At 41.6% G+C, this 27,928-nt stretch overlaps 1 protein-coding gene across 1 annotated transcript in view; it reads right to left on the bottom strand.

The window, feature by feature from the left end:
- The window catches only part of AFG2A (AFG2 AAA ATPase homolog A), a 163,800-nt gene that overhangs the window by 33,409 nt on the left and 102,463 nt on the right, over positions 1-27,928 (bottom strand). The window lies entirely within an intron of this gene.

Below are 27,928 nucleotides of genomic sequence, written 5' to 3'. Positions count from 1 at the left end.
ACTACCGCCAAATAACCAACAATTTCAGCAAAAGCAAGAACCTGCAAAAAAAAAAGACAAGAATGGCTACTCAGCTTGTAAAACAGCAGTTTATGGAAAAAAGGAATCATAAAGGAACCACAGTAATTTCCCTAAAATAATACTTCTAGACTTGTTGTGAGGTGTGCTGGAATGTTAGGACTTGGCAGAAGGACAGGTGGCAATGGACACATCCCAAGTTCAGATCTTCCACCAAGACAACGAGCGGAGAAGAGAAGGGTTTTGTTGAAGTGAATCTTATGCTGTGGATCCATGCTGCTTTATCCCACAATATTAGAGCTGCACATGCTTACGGACGAGCAGGTTACTCTCACGGGGCTTTTTATGCAAAATAAGGTAACAACAAAATAAGGTAATGCTCAGCTTCATACATATTTTTGGCCTTGAACTTTGTGTTTTCAGTGTTACTCAGATTATACTGGACATGGGAGGGTGGCAGAACAAACAGAGACAGACAGTGTAAGATGGGACAGTGCCCATGAAGGACAGCATGGAGGGCTCAGACTGGATGGGAGGAAAAAAATCCTAGAGGAGCAGCACAGCCTTGGGGCGGGTTATTGGAGAGGCTGTGGATATTCTGCCCTTGGGGGTTTTATGGCTGAGCAGAGGAAGCCAAGCTCTCCCTGATCTGGTCTGGTGAAAGCTCTGTGTGTGCAGGAGGGGGATCGCTGGGCCTCTGGAAGCTCTCTTCAAACAGCTTTCTGGACAGGGTCAAAAAGTAAACTTTATCTATATATAAAACAATTATATCCGATATAGAGGAGAAGCCAAGCTCTTAAATTTATGAGAAGGGAGGAAGCTCATTTCCCTGTGTTTATAAAAAAATCTCCAAGATTTCTGAAAACCATCTACAGTAAAAAAAAAAGTAAAAACCCTCCCAGCCTTTCTAACTTGACATTTGGAAAAAAGAAAAGCAAAATACAATAATCCCATGCACACTGAATGCACATAAATAGTATTTAAACTATTTTTTTTTTTTTAAATGAACAATGCTTATAAGATTCAGCATGTAACCTAAATTGTTTTTATGTTATGTTTCTCCCTTGAGTAGACTGGTTTGAGTTCCAGATGACTAGAGATATTGCATGGCTGTCCTGGGCTATCAGCCAATAAGTCTTTTCCCAGCCTGATCATGTCAGTGAAAGTCATGCTGAAAAAATAGTAGGAAAGAGCTTTCCTTCCTGCACAGCATTGATCAAGTTAACACCCTTCCTAGAGTTTCTTTAAAAAGACTGTTGTGGTGCTTCAAAGTGGAAAAACGTATCCTGAACGTTAAGAGCTGTCTTGTTATTTTTAAAACAGAACATGAAAATGCTCAGCAGAAAGCACACTGAGGTGAAAGGCCTTGTGGTGCTGCACGGAGCCGTGCAAGGACAGAGCAAGGCTGGGAAGACCACAGGTCCATACCAGCCCAGCACCGTGTCCCTGCAGCGGCCAGTGCTGGATCCCTACAAAAGAGAGCAAAGAAACAAGCTGTCCACTGATGCGTGCTCAGCAGACTGTGCTGTTTTCCACAGCATTCCTGATTAACCCACCCAAGAGCTCAGCTCACTGACGAGATCTCGACCAGTGTGTAATTCAACATCTAAATCGTGTGTGTGCCAGGATGTTGCCATTTTTTGCCAACACACCTGAAAGAGAAATTTGCATGTTTCAAGACTAGGCATGGAGGGAGAGGAATTAGACTGCAATTGTGTTCTGTGTGCTCTTAAGGAAATGCCCATAGCTAATTCTGTTATTTAGAGAAACAAGAAATGTCCACGTGAGTACAGTGGTGCCTCTTTCAAACCAAGGCAGGTTTTATCAGGATGCCCAGATAATTAGAACATCTTCTAGAGCCAGCTTAGCTTCCCACTGATGAATGACCAGGGCTGTGGTGAAGGTGGGACAGGGAAAATGCTCAGTGCCAATCAGCTGGGAGCAAGTGCTCCATTGCCGGGCTCTCAGTTCCAAGACACAAAAAGCACAACTGTACATATAACACGGTGAACATACTTTTTTCTGGTCAGTGACTAAAATCTGTGTTTCCTCCAGTTTGTCCCCAGTGTTTTGTGTTTTACAGATGGTGGTAGTTGAAGGCCCAAGTTTTAAGCATGCTATCATTACTTTTTTGCTACAATCAGGCCCAGGGACCTTATCCAAGGTGACCAGATGTGCTGGGAACTGTACAAAAAAAGCATAAGTCAGTTGCAGCAGTGTACACTAGCTATATCAACACAGACAAAAAAGGAGAGAAAATATTCTATAACCTCAGCTTGAGATGAGACTCAGACTCCCTCCAGCCCCTGCAGACAAAAGCACATTGAACTGAGAGCTGATCTCCTCCAGCCCTCCCAATGTGGTGACCCTGGGAGACCCTGGACACAGCCTGACTGCTCCTGGCTCTGCTGCTGTCACCTTGGCCCCTTGGTAAGCCACCCATCTCCCTCTCTCCACGCTCCTGAGGAGCTAAAATCAGCAGGAGAGGGTGAGGAAGGGGCCTGCCTTGACCCATCCAGTGTTCCTGGAGGAAAAAGGCCTGGTGAGGGGCCGTGGGTGGGTGACAGAGCTGCTCTGCTGCTGGCTGATCAGAACGCAACAGCAAGTCGAGGTCTCTCTTGTTTGCAAGACATCACACTGCCCTCCCAGGCTTCTGATCTCTGCACGCTTCTCACAGAGATGCTTTTCCTTTCTGGCCAAAATGATTTAGAATTCAGAACCAAGCTGCACACAGAGGCTGGCAGTAAGGGATCAAGACATCCCTCGTGATGTTTCTGCTCACTGGAGAGAAGTGAACTCCTCTGGGTTGCTTAGGGAAGCCTGCTGAGGCACATGATGTGGACACCTGCAGCACTTCAAGCCCAAGGCCCAGGTCATGCTAACCAGCAGGGCTGAGTTGGATGAGTGCTGGCACCACCTTTCTCCTCAACAGCATTTTTTGTACAGAGCTAGAAGGTACTGCTTTTCTCAGTGGGATGCTGTGTGATACAGCCTTAACCACGGTTAGGGCTTTGGAGGTGGCTGCTCCAAGCACACCATGAGTTTCACAAGCCATTCCAGAAGATGGAGCTTCAATCTTGCAACATGCACTTTGAAAATGGGGAGGAGAGTGATAAGGACATCCAGGTCACCTGTGGGCCTGCCCCACCGCTCTGGGCTGGGTGCACTGGGTGCACTGGGTGACCCATCGGCAAGGCACGAGGATGGATCCACATTGCGGAGCGAGAGGAGGTGGGATTCAGCAGGAGCAGGAGGATGGATCCACGCTGTGGAGTGGGAGGAGAAGGAGGAGGGATTCAGCAGGAGCAGGTGGTAGCTTGGCTGAGCAGGAGCAGAGGCAGGAGGGGGAGGGTGAAGAGTTGAAACGGGGCTGCAGGCCCGGGCAGATGCAGCTGCCGGGTGTGCGAGATGAACCGCTCGCGGCTGGGAGATGCAAACCCGATTTGGGGCGAGCAGCACACAGGAGGTGGGAAGTTGATGGGGCCAAAATTAATTGATGTGTATGCAGAGCTACATAACTCACTGATGTCGAGATGTGAGGGCTGCATAATTTACATCGGCCAGGAAGGGCACAAAATTAAGTAACTGGGGTTTTGGTAGAACCCAGAATACTTTGTGCCACTGAGCAATTCTTCTGCAGGTTTATGTGATTTTTTGTTGGTTTTGGGGTCTAAGTGCTCATGCATTGAAAGGTTACGAGTGGTACATAGATACAATGCTCCTCTGGGGAACACTAGGGAAAGTGGGATAATTGTCATGTAATACAGAGTATCATCAACAGCACACCCAGAGATTTTTAAGGAGAAACTGCCCCCCTTTCAAAAGAAAAGTCTCATTTTTTTTGTGATTAAAATAGAGTATTTCCTCAAAATATATCATTGGAGAAGATAGCTAGGTCAAAATGCGTATTTTGTGTGCAATTATGAAAAAAATTATTTAAGGAAAGAAAACGTTAATAGGCAAAGCCTGGAAAATATTTGTGGTTCCTGTTAAGAATGGAACAGATTTAACCTTAGGGCTTTGCTAATTTTCGTCCTCCTCTTTTTTTTTTTTTCTAAGCATCTACCTTTAGTTAGCTTTGTCAAAGGATACTTGGGCCTTGGATTCAAAAATCACATTGTCAAAGAATGCAGAACTACAACAGCAGCAAAAGCATAACGAGCTGATGAGCTCTCTATGGGACAGGGGAAAAAAAAAAAAAAAATTCCTACTGTTATATCTCTGCAGCCATGCTTAATTCATTAAAAGCAGTGTGTTCAACCCACTGTAGAGACAAACCCACCACAGGCATTCTTAATCATATCCTGTAACAAAAACTCACACATATGCAAGAGGGTAATCAAACTTTAGTAAAAATAAATACAACTTAAAACTCCCAAGCAGCAAGTGGCATAAGAGGGGAGTAAGAAAAAGCAAACCAGTTCAGGAGGTAGAGAAACTCATCAGGAGAATCAGTGTTACTGTATGTTCTCTGCTGCAATCAATCTCCACAAGTAGGAACAGATTTTTATAGCAAATTTGTTTCAAAAAAATACATTGCTTTTAATGCAAAACCTAAAAAAATGCAACTAAAAGTTTAATTCTGCCTTTGGAGTCCATTGGGATTAGACCACTGATGAAAATGAGAGGACTGGGAATAGTTCCTTTATAAGTAAATCCTTCCAATTTAGATTAACAATTGCTATTTATGAACTGTCGTCGTGGCTCCTACTTACATGGACTTCTCAATACAAGAGATGCTCCATATCTTGCAACTTCATTGAGTAATGCAGGGGGTTTTTTGTTGGTTTTTTTTTGTTTTGTTTTGTTTTTGTTTTTTTTTACGTTCACCATTACAGTATTTGAACATTTCTAAGTCATTTTAAAGAAACAGAATCATAGAATCAGAGAATGGCCTGGGTTGGAAGGGACCTTAAAGATCATCCAGTTCTAACCTCCTAGCCATAGGTGAGGACACCTTCCACGAGACCAGGTTGCTCCAAGTCCCGTCCAGCCTGATTTGGAACACTTCCAGTGATGGGGAATCCACAGCTTCTCTGGGAAGCCTGTGCCAGGGCCTCACCACCCCATCACAGCCTTCCTGCAGCCTGTGCAAGCAGTAGCTGTTTGTGAGACGCTTTCCATGGTTTTGCCCACATGTCAGGACAGACACGTTGCAAGTGTGGGAAGTGTTAAGGCCTTCTTGTGCCATCATTTATCTCTGGCAGGAGTGAAGGCAGCTCCCATCAAGGTGCTTCTCCTACGCATTCGAGGCTCACCTCAGTGCCTAATGTTTTCATTCTCACTCTGTGCCAGAGAAGGTCATGCTCCCAGCCCAACAGATCAGGAAGTGCCTGGCATTTTAGGATCTTTGAAAGTTTCAAGTACAGGAAGCTCATCCATCCTGTTTGCTAGAGAGATTAGCAGAGGCTTTTTTTGCAACCATGAGTAAATTACCAAAATTAACTGAAGGTGCTGAAGGGAAAAGACACTTTGGAATATTACTATTAAGGACTTAAAAACCATGGTGCAGTGGAGAGCTAAATTTTATTCTCCCACAAGGTTTTTTACTCCAGCTCCATCTGGCACGAGCTGCTTCGGGAGGCAACCCTGAATTCCTCTGTTCCAGGTGACACGCTTATTCACTGTGTCACAAGGCTGGAGTCTTGTAATTACAGGCTCCCAAGTCAAGCGATACTGCTTTGCTCCTGCCAAGAGCCCCTTTCCTCACACTCTTCCACCTCTCCACCTTCTTCCTTCTGTGCCAACATCTGTCACCACCATCAGCACATGCCAACATCTCTAACCAGTTCCCCTCTTTGATGACTTTTTTTGCTGGTCACCACCCTTGTATGTCTCCCAAGATCTGTGCAGATTACTCTCTGCTGTCATTACACAACAGCTACAATTCTTCTCATGGTGGAGCACTTTGGTTCCATAACCTACGGTGCATCCACTACTTCACAGAATGCATTTGCTAACAGAATTTTATCAAATATTACTTGCAACCAGCTTCTAGAAAATTGCTGCAGTCTCCTAAGTAAAGGCTTCGCTTTCCACACAGATTTTTAAAAGCCAGGCTGTGCAGCCCTTCTGTGGCGTCAGTCTTGCTCAAGACCTGGAGCGTTGTGCAAGTTGACAAGAAAGGACATGATAGTTTGACAGCAGGTGTTCAGCAGGAACGTGCTACCGAGTGGCAGCGCGGAAGGAACCCTCTGCTCAGGTATTCAGCAGGAGCTCGAATTAAAGGCAGGGAGCAAACATGCGCTTTGATACACTGACAAACAGCAAACCAACTCCAGCTGGAAGACAGCTGAGATGATCCCAGTCCAAAGCAAGATGAAGCAATACAGAGAGTGAACCATCTCCAAAATAAGAACATGATCGGTCCCTCAGATGCCCCAGCCTGTGTAGCAGCTACTGCCTCTGTTTATCCTCCAGGTATACATCTTCAGTTAATCTTTTCCCCGCAACCACTAATTCATACCTGTTTCCAGTTTGTCACATCAACAGTGGGAAACTTCTCCATGTAATTCCATGTGTCCTCTGGAACTGCTCTCTTTGCTGGCTACCCGCAGGAACTAACACCTTCAGTCAGCACTACAGATCAGTCTCTCAGCTATTACAGCAGAACAGTTTACCCTACAGTGTGCCAGTATGCAGGAAAATAGTGAATTCATCTTTCCTTACAGAATGAAACCTGGGGAAGGAACTGCCTTGAATCAGTTGAAAACACTGTCATCACCTGCTGGAATGATATGCCCTGCTTCTGCATGTTTCACAGTAAACCAGTCATTTCCACTATGGGTGGCGATTTAAAACAGATACGAGCATAACTTCACTAACTACAAACAGGCAGTGCTTGAAGTGCTTCAAGAAAGCAAGAATTTCCAGAGCTGATGTGAAAGCACCCTGAGCCTCAAAAGCCTCTCTAAGGAACGCCAGGCTTGGCTTTCCAAACCTGCACAAAGTTGGATGCCACAAAATATTCTCATCTTTTTAATCAGGCTAACAGCAGTTCCCTGACCACTGCACATCAGCATCCTACCACTGGCAGAATGTGACTGATACAGCCAATTTACAGGGAATTGTGGAGAAAGGAGACTTGAGGAGACATGTTCCACTGCAGTGAGACCATGCAAACACAACTGTGAGGAACAATGTTCTCTTTGGCCCATGCAGAAAATACCAGGGCACATTTTGATGAAGTTTTGTTCAGATAGGATTAAAATATCTCAAGAAACCAAGTTTCAACCACTTCTCTTGGCAGAAACATCTGCAGGCGGATACTCTGCAGCTGCAGAACCTGTATCTCCGTGATTTTTTTCCCATCTGATATTTCAAACAGTTAAATTGGCTGGCTGGCACAAATCACTGCAGTGCTCATTGGGAGCCAAGCTTTGCCCGGGCCCCCATCTAAAAGTCTAAACCTGTCAGAAACACGGCCTGTTTTCAACGCAGTAAAAGTAGTCCAAACCCAAGCAACCATGCTGATACAACTCCAGTTTGGCACCACAGAAATTCAGCTCCAAATTACATGTGTTCAAACCAACTGAGGCACTGCCAGGGAATCAGGCTCTCAATCCCTCCTGCTTTGTCAATGTGGCCTCAGAAAAGCAATTTATTCTTTACAATCTGCACATACCTTCAGGACACTCAACCACATGTTTTAAAGCCACAAACTTCCTTTGCAAAGGGGATGTCAGACACAAGGTTTTATCCTTTCTCCATGCCCAGTCTGAGCGGTCTTACCACAGTGGCACAGAGAATGTCCCAGGTTTCAGCTGTTTTCCTGCAATTTCAGCAAGAATCAGGAGCAATCTAGTCCTTTGCCACTTGCTGGGTCTCACAGTGAGGTTTTAATGTGGAGAAGACACTGGAAGATGCCTACTCCATGCAGGCTTTTCTCCCTCATTTCTAATAAAATCATCTTTAGTAAAGTTAAAATTAAGTGAAGGGAAAAAAAAAAATCTATTGTCAGCTAATAAACAACATAGCACACCCTCTTCACTGCATGTTTACATAAGAGAGACTTCCATGCTCCTGTCTAAGAGGTGCAAAACCTCAGGAATGTCAGCTCTTTTTTTCCTTTTTTTTTTTTTTTTTGGGGGGGTGGGGGGCAGGGGGTGGGGATGGGGAGTAGGGGTTTAATGAAAGAACCCCTTTAGAAAAAGATAACAATTACATGTAATGGAACCTGGAACCAGACTCTTTTGGCAATTAATCACCCAGGAGCCGTTGCAATCCTGCAGGCTGTTTCTGACAGATTTTGAGAGCTTTACAGGAATCACTGGGATAAGATGTGCCTGGGCTGGCTTCTGACAGGGACCAGTCATGTACAAAGTGTATTGCTGGTTTTGAGTTTTGAACTTTTTTTTTCATTGGTATATTCATACACACACACAAATATATATATATTTATACACACACACACATCCACACAGATGTGTGCACCCATATATACATTTCCACAGGAGTCTTTCTTTACATACAGGGAACAACTGCAGAACTCATTTGTTGGCCCAGATGCAAAAAAAAAAAAGAAAGAAAAAAAAAGAAAGAAAAAAAGCCTTTTCTTCCTCTCAGCAAAGTAGAGCTATCCATCACTTAACAGAGATACTTCCTGTTTTCAAGCAGTTGGGAAGGCATGACTTCCAACCCAAATACTTAGCTTGGCAAACCATTCCTGTGTTGACAGATGCTTTTATAACCACTTCATTCCACCTGAAGTTTCAGTATAAAAGGAGGTGGTTTTCGTTGTTGGGGGTTTTTTTACCTTTTTTTTTTTTTTTTCCTCTCTGAAAGGGGGAGAAAGAGAAAGCAGAAAGGAGAGGAAAGAGGAGGAAAAGGAAGGAAAATACCGCAATTATAACAGCTGGATGACAGAGGTTAGCATAGCTCTGAGAGATGTTACCATGTAACCTCAAAATGACATGTTAGAGAAAAAACAAACCACCGAACCTGTTCCTTGTAGGAAAGAGAAGTTTGAACTCCTGCCAAAACAGCACGATTCTCCTCAGAAGCTTTTGAACACAGCAACAATGATCTACCACATAATACATTATTTTCCATACATAAGCTTTACCTTTATATTACCAGTGCTCTGACTGATTAAATTACCAGCATGAGACGAGATGTTTTTCTAAGAGACAACTTAGCCTCAAATGACAAAAACCGACAGCAGGTCAGCTCCATCAGGACCTGCCTTGTAATAGCTTTTCATCTCCTACTTTCTGTTTTTCCTAGGATTCATCCACAGAACATGCTCTGAACACTTCTTGAGGCTGTGTGTGACAAAGAGAAGTTAAACCGTGCTGCAGACAAGAAGGTGTATTTCTAAAGCTTCATGATCCATTTTATATAACCTTGTGTCATACCAGTTTCTGTACTCTTTACACCTGGTTACTTCAGTGACTACCCTACCACAAAATTCTTCATGACTTTTCCTGGCTTGTGACCAAACTTTACAGACTTGTCTGACAAACTACAGATAAACAAAGCACAAAAGAAATATTCCTGGAACAAACCAGATATGTGAAAGCAACTGCTTCTAAAGAAAGAAATCAGCAGACAGGTAGGCAACATCAAGGAAACAATTCAGAAACAGTTTCAAAAGGAAATCAATGACTTTGTGACATCACTGCCAGTGCTGCGGCTGAAAAAAAATAAATTTCTGGTTTTCATTATTTGAAAGCTCTTATTTTACTACTGTGGTTCTGGAAGACCATTTTAAGCAATAAACTAGATACTGGTCACAATAACTGTAAGCTAAAGGAAAAGTCATTCAACTCGGAGAGAGAATAAAGCCACGATACAATAAATATCACTCATTTGTACTTGAAATTGGAAACCAAGGTGATTTTTCCTTTCACAAACCCATCTTGACGCTTATATTCCAAACGAACAGGGAGTGAGTAAAAACCCCTGGTTTAAACCCCTGTCTTTGGGCCCTCCTGCCCTTTCACAGCTAATGCATACTGGGTACAAGCAGGTACCAAGCCCATTTGAGACCAACTAAGGCAAACCTGGGAACACCTAACAGCCTTGGGGAGAGATCCAAGGGGTCTTTCTCCCTGCCAAGGGCATAGCTGGTGGCCAGGGAAGAGCTTGCTGAGCAGAACAAACAGCACAGGATGCCTCTGCTCACAGGATGCCAACCCTGCTTTTGATAAAGGAACAACCAGAAGACACACTATGGGTTTTAACTCACTACCTGGTAATGAGAAGAATAGCAGAATGATTGGGTCAGAAAGGACATTAAAGATCATCTTGTTCCAACTCCTCTGCTATGGGTACATGTTTGAACACCAATGAAGCCTTCTCCTCCTTTCAAAAGGTGTATTCTTAACCCATGTTTAAGTTATAAATTGAGGAGAAAAAGAGAAACAGGTGGGTAAGAAGCCTCTAAGCAGCGCCTGCGAAGTGATGCTCACAGAGCAAAGCACACAGAACATCTAGCAGCAGACATGTAGTCTTTAAGCAGTTAAAGAACTTCCTCAGGCCCAGGTGAGCAAAAAGACTTTGGGAACAGCCAGATGTGGTCACTGAGGCTGCTGCTGGTGCCACAGAACAGGTGACATGGTTCCAGTGACCGAGAAAGGGGGGGTAACACTGAAGAACTGCATGCCTGACTCCAGAATCCCAGATAGTTGCATGCCAGGATATTAATGCAGTCAAGACATGGCTAATTAAGAACAGTGGTGCACTGGCTGGGTCAGAAGCCAAGACACTCTGCCTGGAGAAAAGACCCCACAGACACGCCTCCTCTTATTAGTGCAAGCAGACAATCACTGACTTCCTCCATCCGGATGCAGGAAGACAACCTGGTGGTTTTCTCCCTCGTACCAGCAGAAACCACTCTGTGTGTTGATTTTAGAGTCTTGTGGGTGGTGCAGGGTTTACACAAATTACAGAGCTCACTGCAGCTGCCAGCTGCAAGCAACAGAGAGAGCTGGAACTCTGGGGTTAAAATACATCGTTTCTGCTCATCAGGACTGCAGTAGTGCTGATAAAAGCCCTGAAATCATTCCACAGGTCTGCCAAGCGTTTATAGCCCCTAACAGACATGAAATATCAGAGGAAAACACTTGATGCCACTGAAGTCACCATTTTTCCCTACGCTGCCAAGAGTTCCCTCAAACAAATGTCAGACCCTGCTGATTGTTGTCCGTCTGGCTTTCCCCTTGACTGTCCCCCACTTTGTGAAGGCACCTGTGATGTTTCTGGCTCTAAGCACCTTCCAGTGGAGAAATTATTTTGGTCAGCCCCTGCTACATGTTCTACAGTCAGCCTGAAGGCATTCCTGCCATGGCAGACAGTCTGGCATCAGATCTGGCTTCATTCTTACCACATATCCTAGATATTTCCATCTTCATTTCTGGATAATTTAGGAGATTAAGTCTTGTTCAACTCCTTGACGAATCTCAGTATTTGTTATAAATTCATTCCATTTAATACCTACTATTTCCCCAAGGCAGTTAATTTCAAAAGCTTTCAGACGTCTGTCTGTACCTTTGGTGGATTTCCAGCTTTCACATCCAACTGTTAAGGTGGAAACAGAATTTCAGTGGAAGACTCCTATACTGGTTTTGAATTGTGGATTATCAACACCTACATCTTCTTCATGATGGCTAAACACGGCTGCTGCCTCATTGATGTATTGCACTATTTCCTTCTGGACATCCTGTTCAGCCCCATCTCACTGCCATGCATAGTGAAAATGCCTGGTTTGCATCTTGCTTCTTTTTGCATTGCATTATCAGGGCTGAAAATTACTGTGGTTCTCATTAAGTCTATTTGATTTTTAACTCACCTTCTCTTTTTTCTTTTCTTTCCCCCCCTTTCTTTTGCCCATGAGTGTCTGCTGGAAAACAATCCAGCTGTTTTGTGGTTTTTTTGCAAAGTAACATAATATATGTTCTACCTGAGTTACCTTATGTATCTCCCACTTTTTCCCACTTAAATGAACAGTGGCTCCAAACAGCAGGGGTGAAAGATTGCACCTCTACTTGTCTGCATGAATGAGTACTCATCCAGTCAAGCTGTACTTCAATCAACAAAGCTGCACCTTGACCTGAAGCCTAAATGATCTTCTCTTAACATACCCTGACATTTCAAGATGCTACAGTACCAGTCCTGATGGAGAGATTCAAATATCTTTAAGTCTGTGAGTACAACCTAAATTAGAAAACACTGGGGGAGATGTTTCAAATAAGGGTTTAGTTGAGTTATGGTCAGGACTAAATTTGGTCAACATATGACCTCTTCTACTGAACTTCACCTCATCCCTGTATCCTGCCTGAAACTCTACAGGAGAAGATGTTTCCAGCAACAAAAAAAAAAGCACAGCATCATATTAATTACTATAGTAGTTCAGACCATCTTTAATTTCTGCTCTTTTTTTTTTTTTCTTTTCCCCCCTTTTTTTCCCCCCTTTCCTAACAATTCCACACTAAAAATTCAGTTACCTTTACCAATTTTTCTTTTCTGTCATTTTCTGGATCCATATTCATTTACAGCTCTCCCTTTGTGTTCCTTTTCCCTCTCTGCTACGAGCTTTATGAAGATCTACTTACAGATTATTTATCTGCCAAAATTTAGAGATCATTGCTCTACTAAGCTGCTTTAATATTATCACTGCTTATTTCCTTCTCTTCTTGTTAAAAATATTCATTTCCTTAGGAAGCCTTCTGAGGTGTAAGCTATGCTGGTAAAGTGTTTTCCTGCCACCTTTTTGACACTTGTTCATACTCCTTTGATACAGCCAGCAACATATCTCATTTCAGATTGCATTTACTTGTAGTATAATCACAGAAATTGGGTTTTCCCCCTGAAAGGGGTCTGTTTGAACAGCTAATTTGTATAATCTCAACAACTTTTACATATATAAACTGACTATGATTTATTAATACTTGGCTGTCTGGAAAGCTGCATTCATGTGCCAGCTATGACACTGTCGGGCAGAAAGGCCCAAAAGAAGCCACGTTGAGCTCCTGAGGTGAATTTTTTTTCTTTCAGCTAAGCTTTCTTGTGAAGTGTTGAGGGAGGTTTACTCCCCTTCAATTTACAGGTGTCCAAATAGCTGTGAGCTTCCTAAGTGAACAAGCCTCTTCTTACGGAATGCAGAGTTCGGAAACCATATGCAATTTCAAAGTAAAAAGAAGTTCTTACCATAACCCAAGCTGTACGTTTTGTCAGCTAATGAAGTTACCATGCTGTTGCCAATGTCACAGAATCCCCCTCTTCAGCACCTGGGAACTGCAATGTATTAGATAAAATACTCGATTGCCCTGTTATTTAATAGAAATGTTGTGCTTTTCCTACCCAACTCCAGTGGTGAGTTATTGCTCACTTGCAAGTGGAAACAGGAAACATCATCAGTGCTCATGCTGAGGTCTTCCCGGAATTTAGCAGTGTTTGATCCTGAAAGCTTAAGTGACTTGCTAGGGAGTCACTTTGAACCACCAGCTTTATCTTGAGCTCTAATCACTGTTCAGAGGGAGATTCGAACCGTTGTCAATTTAACATAACTATCTGATTACTCCTCCTGATGTACTATTTAAGACAGACAATCGCCCAGTTCAGGATGCAGCTCAGAAATGGTGTGCCCAGAGTCTGATGTTGCCCAAGGGCGATGTGGCTTGCAAGGAGACACACACCTCGATTTTCTATTGATCTGCAACTTCCCGAAGCATTTGCAAATTGCAGGAACGGAAGGAGACAAATTTAAAATTTAAATTACTCTAATTTACTTCACAGGGCCAGCAGTACTCAAAGCTGCCCTCCAACCAAGAGGAAATATGAACTGCACTTTGAATAGAGACAACTCTTGGGCTCTAGGGTTAGGACTTATCAAAGGAATTTAAGGAAAAAATCCTACTTCATATAGCTACATTTCTAACACGAGAGCTTCACAACTACCGACATTTCCTCCCACATATTATTTAGCTTTCAAAATCATATTCATTCTTCAAGTTTTTGTATTCATAAAGCTGTGCTTTGGTTGAAGGCCATAATATGCAGGAGGAAACAGAATCTCATTTTATTCAAGATGATCTGATGGAAAAATCAGAGTTTTAGATTCTTTCAGGGGACGCAAAGATGTTATCTTTATGCAATAGCACATGCTTGCAAAAATTATTCTATGGGAAATCTGTGCCAGGAAATTCAGCTCCTCTCATGAGCACCATCAAAATGGTCACAAACGGTGCTGACAATGAATCAAACCCCACTTTAAACACAAAGATGAAGACAATTAAAATGTAAGTGGAAATAATTTGCTCCCTAGAAAGAGCTGGGGATTATGACTGTCAGATTTTTACTAAACTAGGACTTTTCATCTGCTTAAGGCAAGTTAAAATTCAGCTAACGCACAATTCAAATCCCCCCTTTGCAAATACACTTAACCTCTCTTTTTCACAGGCTGATATTTCAAAACCAACACTTGTGTAACAGAGAACACAGCTTAAAAGCCCAGAAACCTTCCATTCTTAAACTGTAACTTCAGAACCGCCAGCATTCAAAGGTAAGTGAATCAAAAAAATGCCAGAGCACAATAATCTACACAGATGGGTGATGGGGTCTGTGCTGGAGACCCCCTCAGCAGCACAGACAGTCTCCAGGAGCAGCACTCAAGAATCTCTGCAGGTTTTATGCTCACTTCTGGTATACCCACATACAGCCTGCATACAGCCCAACAGGAGTGTTCCATAACTCACAGGGTTTCCAAATTCCTAGAAGATTTATTAGCCAATGTGACAGCTCTTGGCCCCTCTGAGAGTGCAAACATCCACAGACAAAAACTTCAGGGGGGCTGAGAGGGTGGAAATTAATCTCCCAGTTAACACTGCTTTTTTCGTCCCACTCTGCTCATACAAAAAATCCTCCCAATCTTTGCACATAAAGCAGAGTTGCACAGTCCTTGATATTTTATTTCCTTACGTCAAGGCAGTCCTAGGATGGATGTTCGGCCGCAGCTGTGCATTACTGCAGGGCTCTGCTGGGCGAGCATCTCTGGTCCTCTGCCTGCCAAAAACGCCATCCATTGACAAGGGAACACTCTGTCTGCAGAAATTCAGGGAGCTCCAAGAGGAGCACCAGGCAACACCTGTCTACAAATTGCCAGGATTTCATCATGAAGTGTCCGTTTCCCTCCTCTCATCGGTTCTCTATCCACAAACCAGCTCAGCCAGGCTGAGTCACATCCCTGCCTTCCCTGTCTGTGCCCACAAGACAAAGGTGACTGGAGAAGATCAAAGATAAAAGAAAAAGCAAAAAAAAATCTCATTAACTTTACAATAATCACTGCAAGACTACTGAATTTATCAAAATGAAGGATGATTTCTCACTCTTTTTTTAATTACAATTTGGCAAGCCTGGAATAAAATAAAAATTTCCTTCTAAATTTCAATTCATTACTGTATACTAATGGATAGTAAATTATCATAATGCAGCTGATGTTACTATTCATATTGCTGAAACGAGACTTGACACATCCAAGTTGTATCAGAGATAGTTCCTTTAACTTCCCATTTGTATTTTCCTTTAAATTAAGTCAGACTTTTTTCAATTACGTATTTCCTGCTGGTTTTTTCTCCAGGTTTTCTTCCTTATTAATTTCAGTGAAGCAGCTGTAAGAGGTAACAATTACAGCAAAAATGTTTAATTACCCAACTAGTTTTTAAACAGCACCTGTGGGCACATACACTCCTCAGGAAAAGTTACTTAAAAGTAAGCCCACAGGAATTATTGTTGAATAATGGTATGATTATCAAAGAAAATTATTCTCTGTGAGTCATTTTACATTAATTACAATGTATTATTTGCAGGGCAATGTACATGCAGTTCATTCTGCAGTGTTCCTAGGGGAGCTTAATGAGGAGTTGGTCCCATCAGGAACCAGTGACAGGAACTGGACTGACAAGGCCCTTGCACAGAATCTCTGCCTGCAAATCACGCCACCAACACCAGAGTCTGCAGCAAACCTGGCAGGAATGGACTGGAGCAATAAAACTAATGAAAATCAGTTAGAAGAGGCTACAAACAGCTGTAAAATATTTAGAGAGAACCATGGAATTGAAGACCTGATCAGATTTCCAAACCCTGTTTTTTAACGCTCTTAAAATACCCACTCGGCTTTTGAAAAATCTCTCCAAATGAGTCTGAATTAATAGTGTGCTCTAAAAATCTGACAATTAATTCAGAAATAAGCTATTCAAATACCATTTATAACTGATGAGAGAATATAATTCAGGTGGCATTTATAAATATATAAAGTAGAAAAGTAGCTGTTAATCTCTAAAGTTCCATTCTTCTAATGGGAAACTGCATCATGCATGGGGTTTTTCTTTTGGAAGATAAAATCTCTTCTACAGCAGCAACCATTTTAATGAGATTTAAAAATACACATAGTTTACATATCACATGTACACTGTGCTTCTATGCATCAAGCTCAGCTGGAGTGTTCAGAGTCAGTTCCATGAAATAAACTAGAAATATCTTCTTTAAGAGCTTGGATTATTATTCACAGTGCCCTTCCATTACCTTTCCAAATTCTTCACTGATGAGTCCAGCAAAGGAAGAACCACTGTAACAATGCACACTTACATTTATGAAGACATTAGAACCCCAGCCTGCTGCTGTAAACCACTGCAGCTCCTCTCTCCTGGCACTCTGTTAATATTTACAGCAGCAGAGGCTGATCCCAGAAATTAAACAGTGGCTAGAGTAGCTTTCTCATCATATGAATCAGCAAGTTTATATAACCTCAAAATCCTAAAACTCGGGTGACTGAATTTTACTCATTATCCCATCACTGAGTCCTCCTGGCTAACAGGGAATTCCAGACTTTGGAAATTGTCTCTAACTCACTGTGATCAACACCCAAGGATTACAGATAGCTCCACCCTGCTCCACAGAATTAAAGCCCAAGTTAAAGAGCTTCCTAAACGAGGAACTGCAGTTAAAAACTAAACCAGCACTAATTGTCTCTAGCACAGAGGAAAAGCACCTGGAGCTGGAGCCAGACCACAGAGGAAGGAATGAGAGGAAAGTGGGAGTAACAAAGGAGGAAGAAGATAATACAGTAAGTCAGAAAGAAGAGAGTATTTTCCATTAAGATAAATCAAGAGAGTCACACACAAAAGCGGTTCTAGGAAAGATCTGCCCCAATTAGCACTGCAGCTTGACAGTGAATTGGAACAAACACCAACAGCTAGAGCTGCACAGGTTTTGCAACCCTTCATTTTCCAGGAAAAACTTTAGGCTGAAAATTTTTGGGTCAGAAAAGCAAGTTAAAGACTCAGAAATGGTCATATGGTATCTCCCTGGGGCTCTGCTGGAATGGCATAAACTGGTGGAAACTTGTCCTCCAAGCACAAGGGCATTTCCAAACCAAATAGTTTGGAATAAATACATAAAATAAATACATAAAAACCCCAACTGCTTACAAAAAAAACCCAGTAATTTCTTTTTTAAGAAATCAATCAGATACACTGATTATTCATAGAAAAACCTGAGTTTTGGTTTTGTTTAACTACAACAGCATCTTCAAAAAGCCATCTTTTTCCATCCAGGCTAGCCAAGGTCAAACAATTTGAGAAATTATTCTTGATTAATTTTTTTGAGCATGAAATCTATTTGCTAATATTTTACTAAAAATTAATCTGAAAGACTGAACACAGTAACAGTGCCTATTCTTTAAATTCCGCTGATAAGAATATCCTAGAGCTCCTCCAGGGAATAGGCCCAAACCTTCCCTACTGCCTGAACATGTCACCCTGAAGTCTCTGCTATCATCCACACACAGCATACACGGACAGACTATCCTTGTATGGTTTGACAGAGCAGTAGAAGCAGGACTGTGGGAGGGCAGCCAAATACCTGAGGCTAAATTCCTGGCACATTAAAAGCCTATTTACTATTGCCCATAATGCTATTTCATATACAAAAATACAAAAGGAGATCCATGTGGAATTAACTGTATTGTTCATTTCTGTGGTTTTCCCTTTGCTTTATTATTATTTTTTTTTTTTTCTTTTTTAACATGAAAGAACTAGGTCAATATTTTCCAGAATTACTCAACTTGTTTTATACCATGAGAAAGGAAACCCTTCCTACTACATTGTTTGGGTGAAAACAACATTATTTATGGGAATTTTCCCCATGTGACATTTTAGGAAAGGAAGCATAGTAGAAAATCCCTTTCATCATATGGAATAATACAGTTTTTTATGTGAAATATCAATACAGACATCTACCACTGGAACTAATAAAGCAGTAGCAGTCTGTTGGGTAGGCCGTTCAGCAGAGGAAAATGAAGATTATACCATGCCTTTGGGTTTCACAGCTCTGTTTTGATTTCATAAGCGTGCAGAGTAATCTAGATTCTCTGTGACATTTAAAGTGCCCCTTACAAGATCCATCTGCTTGATTTTCCAAGTTTTGACATCTGCATCAGTTGTCCCCAATTTGTTCAGCCACCTGATACCCAGCTACAGGGATGCTGTCACTCTCCAAGCTTTCCCTACACCTCTAGGTGCCCCTCTCAACTTTCAGCCCTCTGAGGGATAGGGGGGAAAAAACCAAAGTGTCAGCCACGCCAAAATGGATCTCACCCAATGACAACTGTTTAATTTAGCTGCCAGACTCTGTCATGTATAGAAAAGAAAGTTTATTGGAAGTAAAATCCACACAAATCTGGGCAGAACTTTCAAAAAGATAAGAAAATATACACACATAACGAAAGTTTGAAGTCTCTCCTCTACTGTGCAAGAAGTGGGAGAGTTTCTAAACCAAACCACAGTAAAAAAACCCAAGAGTATTGGTATGGGCAAAACCAATGACTGTGGTAAGAGATAAACTCACGTTAGTTTTTCTTGAGAGAAGGGAAAAAAAAAAAAAAAGTTGAAGCAGACAATGGCCCCAATAGTCAAAGAATCATCATTATAAAGATTCCTATAACTGATCCATTTGACAAAGAGTTGGACAACTTTAAGTACAGACAGCACTATCTAGATCACCTATAATAATTCTAAAAAGCATGTAGGACTTCAGTTTCACTAAGGCAGGCCACATGTGTGTGCCATTCTACCTTGTCAGCAAAGACAATAATTTCAGAATCAGCTATGGCTTCTTTTAAGGTATATTTTATTTCTTTTCCTAGCCAATTGACATTCCAGCTGATAGCTCCGGTAGCGTGTTCACATTCCACTACTTCTACATAAAACATTTAAGAGAGGAAAGGTAGCAGCTACAGATAAGTGTGGTGAGTCACATATTCACCCCAAGGAGAAGCAACGTTTACCTTTGATGACAAAGTAAATAATTAGCTATACTTAGGGCACTTCTCTTCCAGTCTCAGAACAACATTACACAGGCAAAAGCTTCTGAAGGCTTTAAAATGGGCAGCACTCAAAATTCATAATCTCCCAGTGAAGGCAAAATGTTGTCCCTACCAAATGGAGCATCTAGGCACCTAATCTAAAAATATTAAACTGATTAATGATTTACCTTCATAGACTGACTCAGAAATAAAATTGACAATTTTGCTACACCCAAAAAATACTCCGCAGGAATGTACTCACTTTGATGAAAGACTTCTATAAAATGTTTAGTGTCTTTGTCTCTCTGTAGGTAAGAAGCAATGGCATAACCATGTAAGACAAGGGTCTAAAGAAACTTCTCTTTAGAATATTCTAGTGTTTTCTTTTCTTCTTTCTTGTTTAAGAGGAGGAGAAATCAGACCATGACTATTTTAAATGTCTGACAATAAACCTCAGTGAACTGGGGTTTCACACAGGTACTTGTCTTGAAGCTAATCACTGCACGCACCACTGATAGGGGAATTCAAGCTCCAATTCTTTTTTTCATTAAAGGAGATACCTAAATAAAATTATTTTTGCCTTTAAACTTGCAATTGACTATGAAAGAAATCATAGAATTACAGTTTGATTTGGAAGAGACTTAAAAGACCATTTAGTTCCAAGCCCCCTGCCATGGGCAAGGACACCTTCCTCAGAACAGGTTGTTCCAAGGCCCATCCAACCTGGCCTTGACCACTTCCAGGGATGGAGCATCCAGCAGTTCCCTGGCCTACGTGTTCCAACCTCAAAGTAAATAAAAAATCAGTTTGATTAGCTTAGATGAATCCTTTTTTGCTCTTTACTGCTGGAACATTAATTTCATCAACACCATAACAAACCCAAGGTAAATTTGTAAGAAAACCCAGAACCATTTAGCATGATGTGCTTTTACACCAATAAAATTATCATCTTATTTGTGTATCCCTTAACACTTATGCTAAAAAATTATTGTGGCCTCTGGATATTGAATTGTAATATATAATCAACTGCATAACTAAGAACAAACACTATTTAGAAGATCTGACTAGCTGCAAAATGCTAATATAACAACAGATGTTAAATGGGTGCAACATTTTAAATTATTTGGTATGTTCTGTATGAAAATACAGATGGTGATAGTCCAGAAGTACAATGAATACAGTTTTATTTTGTGTGGTCATAAAATAAAGTATATAATTAAGCTGTCATAAGGGGTTTTTTCTCATTTTATTCAAGTTATTACTGCTCAATCCTCTGGAATGACCATTCTTCCTTGCTTAAAGGTCATTCACTATAGTGGCTTATTTAGAGAAATTCTACTGAACACAAATACTCCTTATAAGGCTACAGAAATCTAAAACTCAGTGAAAACAAAGAGTGGTCTGAAGATGGGGGAAAATTTGCATCAAGAAAGAAATACTGAAAGATTCAGAATAAACCCAAGTTACTGAACACAGATATTTGCTGGTAGAGCTTTACAAACCCTGTGCCACCTCTTAACCTCTTGCCTTGGGTGGCTTCTGGCTCTCTAGGAGCTACTGAAAGAACTTTTCAGCTCCTATCAACATTTGGTTGCAACTGCAGACCCTAAAGGTGCTAAAAAATTTGTACTGATACTTGTTCTGCCTATTACTGACTGAGTTTCTGTGTAAAAACCTGGCTTTCACACAGCCTCTCGAAACCTCAAGTAGCATCTCACCAGTCTGCAATGTTTTGGTGTAGGCAAAGAAAATTATTTTATATATACTCAAATCATTAAATGATTAAAGAAACCCAAACTCACCCCACCAAACTAATTAACATCAGAGTCTGATTTAAGACCAAGGGAGAAACATCAAAAGACAGCATTATTTGATGCTCCTCTCTTGGCAATAATTTCACAAACAGCAGGAAAACAAATGTTTCCAGTTACACATAGGCTCTCACACTCGTGCCTAAGTGAGGCCACAGCTCTCTCTGTTAACTATGTTGGGGTGCCTTAGTTGCCAACTGGCTCCAAATATTTCTCAGAAATACAAGGTTCCTCCTGCAGCAGGGCCTGGATAATGAGGGACAATTATGAGATGAAAACACACTGACTTCCAAAGGAGAATAAATGGATATAAATACAGAGCATGAAATGATTTTATTGCCATGGAGGCAATCATATAGCATAAAATTAAGGGATAGTTGAAAATTTGAGCTTTATTCAGTGGAAGAAAAATTAAGGATCGCCTCCTCCCATCATTCATGTAAGAGAAAACTATCAATAAAATGAGAGCCAGCCCTGTAGAGCATCCCATCCCTCTTACAGCCCACTCCCAGCACAGTCACCTCCAGAAGGAAGGCAGGGAGCTGTCAGAATGCAGGAACAGGGCCCTTTTCATGCTGTTGCCTCCGAGATAATGAGAAAGAGTTGATATCATGTGAAGGAGAAGCAGCAGGACTGTGCTGGCAAAATTGTTCCAACAAACAGGTAGAGATCTCAACATTTTATGCTTCACTGCATCAAGGCAAAGTATCACACACATCAAATGTTTTGAAACTGCTTCTTAAAGAACCAATCTTTTAAAATTATTCCTGGTTATAGAAGTGTGCATAAGTGAAGTGAAAAAAAAAAATAAAAATAAGGCAATACAGATATTTGCAAAGAAACCAGATGTAAATACATCTCCATGGCAAAAGAAACGCATGCAGAAAAAAATTCTGCAACCTTGTCTTCTCTGAAATGGAACAAATAAATAAATAAATAAATAAATACAGTACTTTTGGCTAATTACCAATGATGTCCCCTCACATCACCTGACACAGCACAGCAGTTCCTTCTCCTGGTTTTGTACCTATCATGAACTTCAGTAATCACTTGTCTCTGTGTACATCTTAAGGGAACATCTTAAGGTGCCTGGAAGCCACAAAAGTTTGGCAAAAAAGAGTTGGCTCTGTTTTAAATACTATGTAGATTATTATAGAGGACAGAACAAGTTCTACTTTGTAAATACAATTAACAACTGTTACATCTTTACCTTTGCACTCAGGTTTTTCATTTTAACAGTTTCATCTCTGAGCCATAAAAGTTCATCCTCATTTTATTTGTCAGACACAAAAATGTGCACTCTGTTCCCCAAAACGGTTGGATTCCCAGCAGTGGGCAAGACACTCACTTGCTATTCTGGTTTCCAAAATAAATCAGCAGACAGAGCTCAGGGGAGCTACTGCCTGCTCTTAATTAAGGAAACTGAACTGTTATTCTGTTCAGTCCATGTTTAAAAGCCAGTGAATAACCACCTTTAAAATAAAGGACTTAAAACACTTTACTTAAGCACTTTGGATAGCCAAGGCCTAAGGCTTTAGACTAAAACTATGAAAACCTTTTGTTGGGGGTTAGGTTTTTTCTTTTTGTTTCTTTCTGTCAGTGAATTTTGTCCCATCTGTTGCTGAGACAATTAACGACTGGTCCTTGAGAGAGAAAAGAAACGGCCGAGGTGGGGAAGGGTGAAGCTGGCTATTGTCTTTACCTGGGGGGTTTTCTCTTTGGAAGGGGCAAAGATACCACAAGATTTTGGCCAGGTGGCAAGGGCTCGAATCCTGCATCGGACTAGAGACAGGCTGGAACCACTGTCAGGAGAATCCGCCACCACAGCAGGGTTCTGTCCCCTGCTGTCCTCTCCTACATGAGTGGAGCTTTGTTCGTTAGAGCAGCTGCTGAACTGGGACCTCGTTAACACCTGATCTGACTGGAAAGGCCCCATACCATCTATTGGGGTGCCTCAGTGAAAAACCCGGGATGCCGACTCCTTCCCCTTTGCCGGGGGCACGTCTCCCGGCTGGCGCGGCAGCTGCTACAGAGGAGCCAGCCGCCACTGCCTTGGGCTGTGTGTCCACCCAACCGCCGTGGCTCCTGCTCAGGCTGTGGACTTTTCTGTTATATTTTGCTTGTCACTGCGGGGAGGTGCCTGCTTGTGCCATCCCAGCCGCTGCTCCGGGGTTCCTCCTGCGGCCCGCTTTGCCACCCAGCCCGCCTGCCATGGCCGCGTGAGGGAGACGCGGCTGAGCCACAGCGTCCCCTGGAGGCGCGGGGGAATCATTACACCCGCCCTGCCCGGCCGGGAGCCACCAGCGCCCCTGCTGGCTGTGACGAGAACTGCACCGGAACCACACCTCGCAAAACAAAACGTGAACAAGAGACATTTCAGAGAAAGGGAGACTGCAACAGGCAATGTCAGAAGGAAAAGGCTTTCAAATGCATCTGAACCAGAGGTGGAACCATTTGTTTCAAATTAAGGAGTGGGCATGTTTTTCCACTAATCAAAACAACAATTAATTATTGATGACTTCAGAGCATTAATTGGTTGCCTGAAAAAAAAAAATCTCCAATCAAAATCAAGTGCAATTGTTTCTAGATCTTTCCATGCCCTTGCATATCTTTTTGGAAAAAGGAGGAAAAGTAAAAGCAGCTTTTTAAGGACACTGTGGATGTTGGTGTCTTTATTTGCTTTCTAATTTAAAAAATTCTGTTGACATATTAAAATAACAACTCGTTAATCATTTAAATTCAAGTGAATATTGGATGTGACATGCAGGAAATGTTCTACATAGCCTTGTCAAAGAAAATGAACTTCTCACCTGGAGGGAGGCAAAGGCAGGGGGAAAAATATGACAACCCACAGTATTTTCTGCTAGTTTATATCTGTTTTCTCTAAAGCATTCAACCAAAAAGCCAGCAGGGACCTTTGGAATAAAGAGTATAGTTTGCCTAACTAGAATAAATCATAAAACGTGAATAGTTAAGTCAGTGAGGGAAGGTGTATTTGAATTTCATATTGCATTGCAAGATATTTCAAGGTGCTTTAGAAGTGTGAGTCCCAAATACGTGATTCTTTCATATTTCCAGTAACAAGTCAGGCCCTCCACTCCAAAAAAGACTGAGCCAAGTACTTTTGAGAGTTTCACTTACAGTGAGGTCACATCATACTGAATTAATGATATAACATTATATAAAATATCTTTATTACCTAGAGAAATGACTAGAGCTCAGGCAATTTTCTGAGACACCTCCAGCATAGTTGCTAATAAAGTTTCATTAGCTGGAGGGCAAGGGGGAAGAAAGAAAAAGAAGAGTCCTCTCCGGAAAAGCAATTTTCAAAAAATTGTTTCGGGAATAACTCACTCTTGAGTGCCTGCAATCCAGGATGTGCCACACATGATCTTGTGCTCGAAGTGCAATTGAACTCCAAAAGAGGAGATGGACAGGAGCCGGAGAGATTTATGTGGGTACAGACTTGTTGATTTTACTGTTAGGTGGTGTGCAGCTCTGATTTAAGATGTGCTGAGCAGGTCTTTATATAAAATAATAATAATAAATTAGTGATGCACGTGTAGATTTATGCGTCACAAGTCCAAAGTACAGAACACACTCTTAATGAGTTTTAGAAACCTGTATAAATAAATATATTAGAAATCACACAGTGGATGTCCCTGTCTTGTGTCTCTCAATAGGATCTAAATTACATACAGTCTGTTTTCAACATGTATATAAATATGCTTACAGAAACACACTAATTATCAGCCTGCAAAATCAGCTTGAGTTTTGAGAGCCAATTAAGATCCCTGTGGGTTCATTTTTTGTCAGGAAACTCAGCAGAGACAACTCAAAACATACACAGGAAGTCTATCTGCTGCCTAAGATGAGATTTGTACAATTGCTCTTCTGACCGTAACTACGCTTACTTCATTTCTTTCTGCTAACTTTACATTTCCCATATATGATTCATGGTGTTATGCCAAGGTCACCCAGGTCCCTGGTATTAAAAGGTTATACAAACACATCCCTGGAGGAACTAAAATGAATCAGATATGCAGCGGACAGACTGCAGGCCTGGACTTGGAGAGGGAGGGAGCGTGAAAGCCAGACCTCTGACAGAAAAAAACCCAAAAAAAACACCACACACACCCCCCCCCACCCCCCACCCCCCCAAAAAAAAAAAAAAAAAAAAGCACACCCCTTCACTTTTATTTGCAACTTCACACAAAACACACAGAGATGCATCATTACTGGGAAGGAACATCAGCAGAATGTGTTTCCTCTGGGGGAGGAACAGGAAGGCAAAAAGGTAAAACCCCCAACATTTGCACTTCCAGAAACCATCTCAGGAGCTCTCAGTGCTCTGCTTTCTCACGCTGCCCCCAAGCCCAGCACCCACAGAGATCCCTGCCCTCAACTGAGCACTGACAAGGACTCAAAGCTACAGACGTTCTCAACCCGTTGATATGCAGCTGATATTCAGAGAAAGCCTCAAGTTAAAGACCACCTAGTTCCAACTTCTGCCATGAGAAGGGATGATATTCACTAGACCAGGTTGCTCAGAGCTCCATCCAGCCTGGCCTTGGACACTTCCAGTGATGGGACATCCACAGCTTCTCTTATTTTCTGTCAGGCAAGTAGTATCAGATGTTAAGGCTAATAATTTATCTGTCTACATCTTCAAAATACTAATGATAACAGCAACAGCTTATATTTGTTACATTTCTGTGAAATAAGGAACATCAGAGTTTTTGGGGAGAGCAGACTTGGAGTGGTTTGTCAGAAGCATCATAGCGATTTTGTGTTCAAATTAGAAATAGCATACAGTTTTACACTTCTAGTCTTACATCTGTACAGCTTTTTAACCCGCATAGATCTCAAGCAATTCTTGAGTTCTTACAAACTTGTATGTCACTGCCACAGAGCAATCATAAGCAACTCCAGCTCTATGATAAAGACAGGTAGCTTGGACTTCAGCAGTAGACCGAACCAGAGAAACTCCAACAATAATTTTCCTGATTTTGTTGGTTTATGCAATGGCAAGGTTCTGAGCACAACTCCTTGAGCTCTATTAACCTACATTTCTTCTTGCCCCAGTGCAGTCCTGCTGAAAATTCTAAAAATCTTTCTCCCTCAATGCTGTTTCACTTCGAATGCCTGTTCTTTCTATTACTCATCAAGTAAGATTTAAAACATAAATTGAACAAGGTGGCAGAAACTTGCTTCCAGCTCTAAATTCCTGACAACCCAAAGTACAACCCAAAGTCTGTAATTTATAGTTGAAAAAAGAAACAATAAGGCAATGACTTCTTGTTATTGTTACCTTTACTTGAGAGGTTACAGCCAAAAACTGTCCAAATTCCAGACAGTGCAGGAACAGTCACACCTTCTCCTGCCAACTTACAGCATGTTAGAACAGGAATGACTTTTGTAAGAGGACAACATGGTTGAGGCTTTTTCAGAGCAACAATTTTCTAAACAGCGACTTAAGAAACACTATATATATTCACTGACACACTGATAACCAAACACCTGGCATGAGACCTGCACGTTTCCAATAAACCAACACTTATTTCCTCTGCTCCTGTTCTTGTCCTATGGATCATCTGGGTTGGAAGTCTCAAGATCTGGCTGATGCCCTCCACTGCAAGTTCATTTTCTCTGTTAGTTTTTCCACAATCTTAGCTAAGTCAGTTGTTTCTCCCACTAAAGTAAAAGAATTTCCAAAATCTTAAGTCTGTTCTACCAACTTTTTATTTGCTGCTCCTCCTTGCCTCTACTTCCTTCCCACCTATAACCTGGAAATTTTCTTTCCACAGAAAAGATAAATACATGATACTTTCCATTTTCCATCAACATTTATATCCTCTTGTATATCTCTGTCCCAGCTGCAGTTTTCCTTTGCTCATCCAGCCTCTTCCTTCTCCTTTCAGTCCTCTTCTTGTTCTTCTGAACTCATCTGCTCATGTCCTTCAAATCTACATCCAGCTTTCCCTCTATTCTATTCTCTGACCTCTTATTCCATGAAACACACCACTGGTTTCTACTGTCCTAAAAATCTCGCTCTTCACTCCTTCCAGCCCAATCCTAATGCTCTTCCCATACCTGCGCAATATCTTTATCTTCCTGTCTTCAATGACATTTTTCACCACGGTCTCTTTCACACAAATCATCTGAAATTATGTTCCTCACCAATATTCAAACTATTTTTCCCCATTTTCCACTGATGTTATTGGACATACATATAGAAATGCATATTTGTCTTTCCAAAACACAGATGGAGATTCTTTACCAACTAACACTGGTAAAATAAATTTTATTCTAAAACTGAGTTATTGAGAATAAAGTCCATAGTACTGCAAATATTCTCAATGAAGTTAGAGGGAAATGAAAAACTTTGGGTTTTAAGGGCAGGCTTATCACTAAGAATTCAATATTACAAGTCGTGCTCATGCTTTTCCATCTACCAGAAAAAAAACGGACCTTGTGGAAATAACTGCACAGGACCCAAGAAAAGTATAATGAGGCCTCATTTCACATCAAGGATTCCTAAAGCACGAGGGACTGCGTGACCGCATCCAGTACTAAATCCCAGTCACTTCCAGAGCGGAACCTATGTCAACACAATGTTTTGCACAGCTAATATAAATTAATGCTTTCCAGTGAAAGGAGTCGCCTTCCAAGACCAGTCCAGGTGAGACTGTCTGTGGTCCACATCACTGGACTTCACACACCTTTAGGCACAGACCTGTGTCTCAAATCAGCTCAGGAGAGAAGCTCAGCTTCTGCCAGGGACCCAGCAGGCACCTCC

Source organism: Hirundo rustica, chromosome 5, assembly GCF_015227805.2.
Source record: "Hirundo rustica isolate bHirRus1 chromosome 5, bHirRus1.pri.v3, whole genome shotgun sequence".
Taxonomy (NCBI): Eukaryota; Metazoa; Chordata; class Aves; order Passeriformes; family Hirundinidae; genus Hirundo; species Hirundo rustica.
This window is presented reverse-complemented; position numbering and strand designations above follow the sequence as displayed.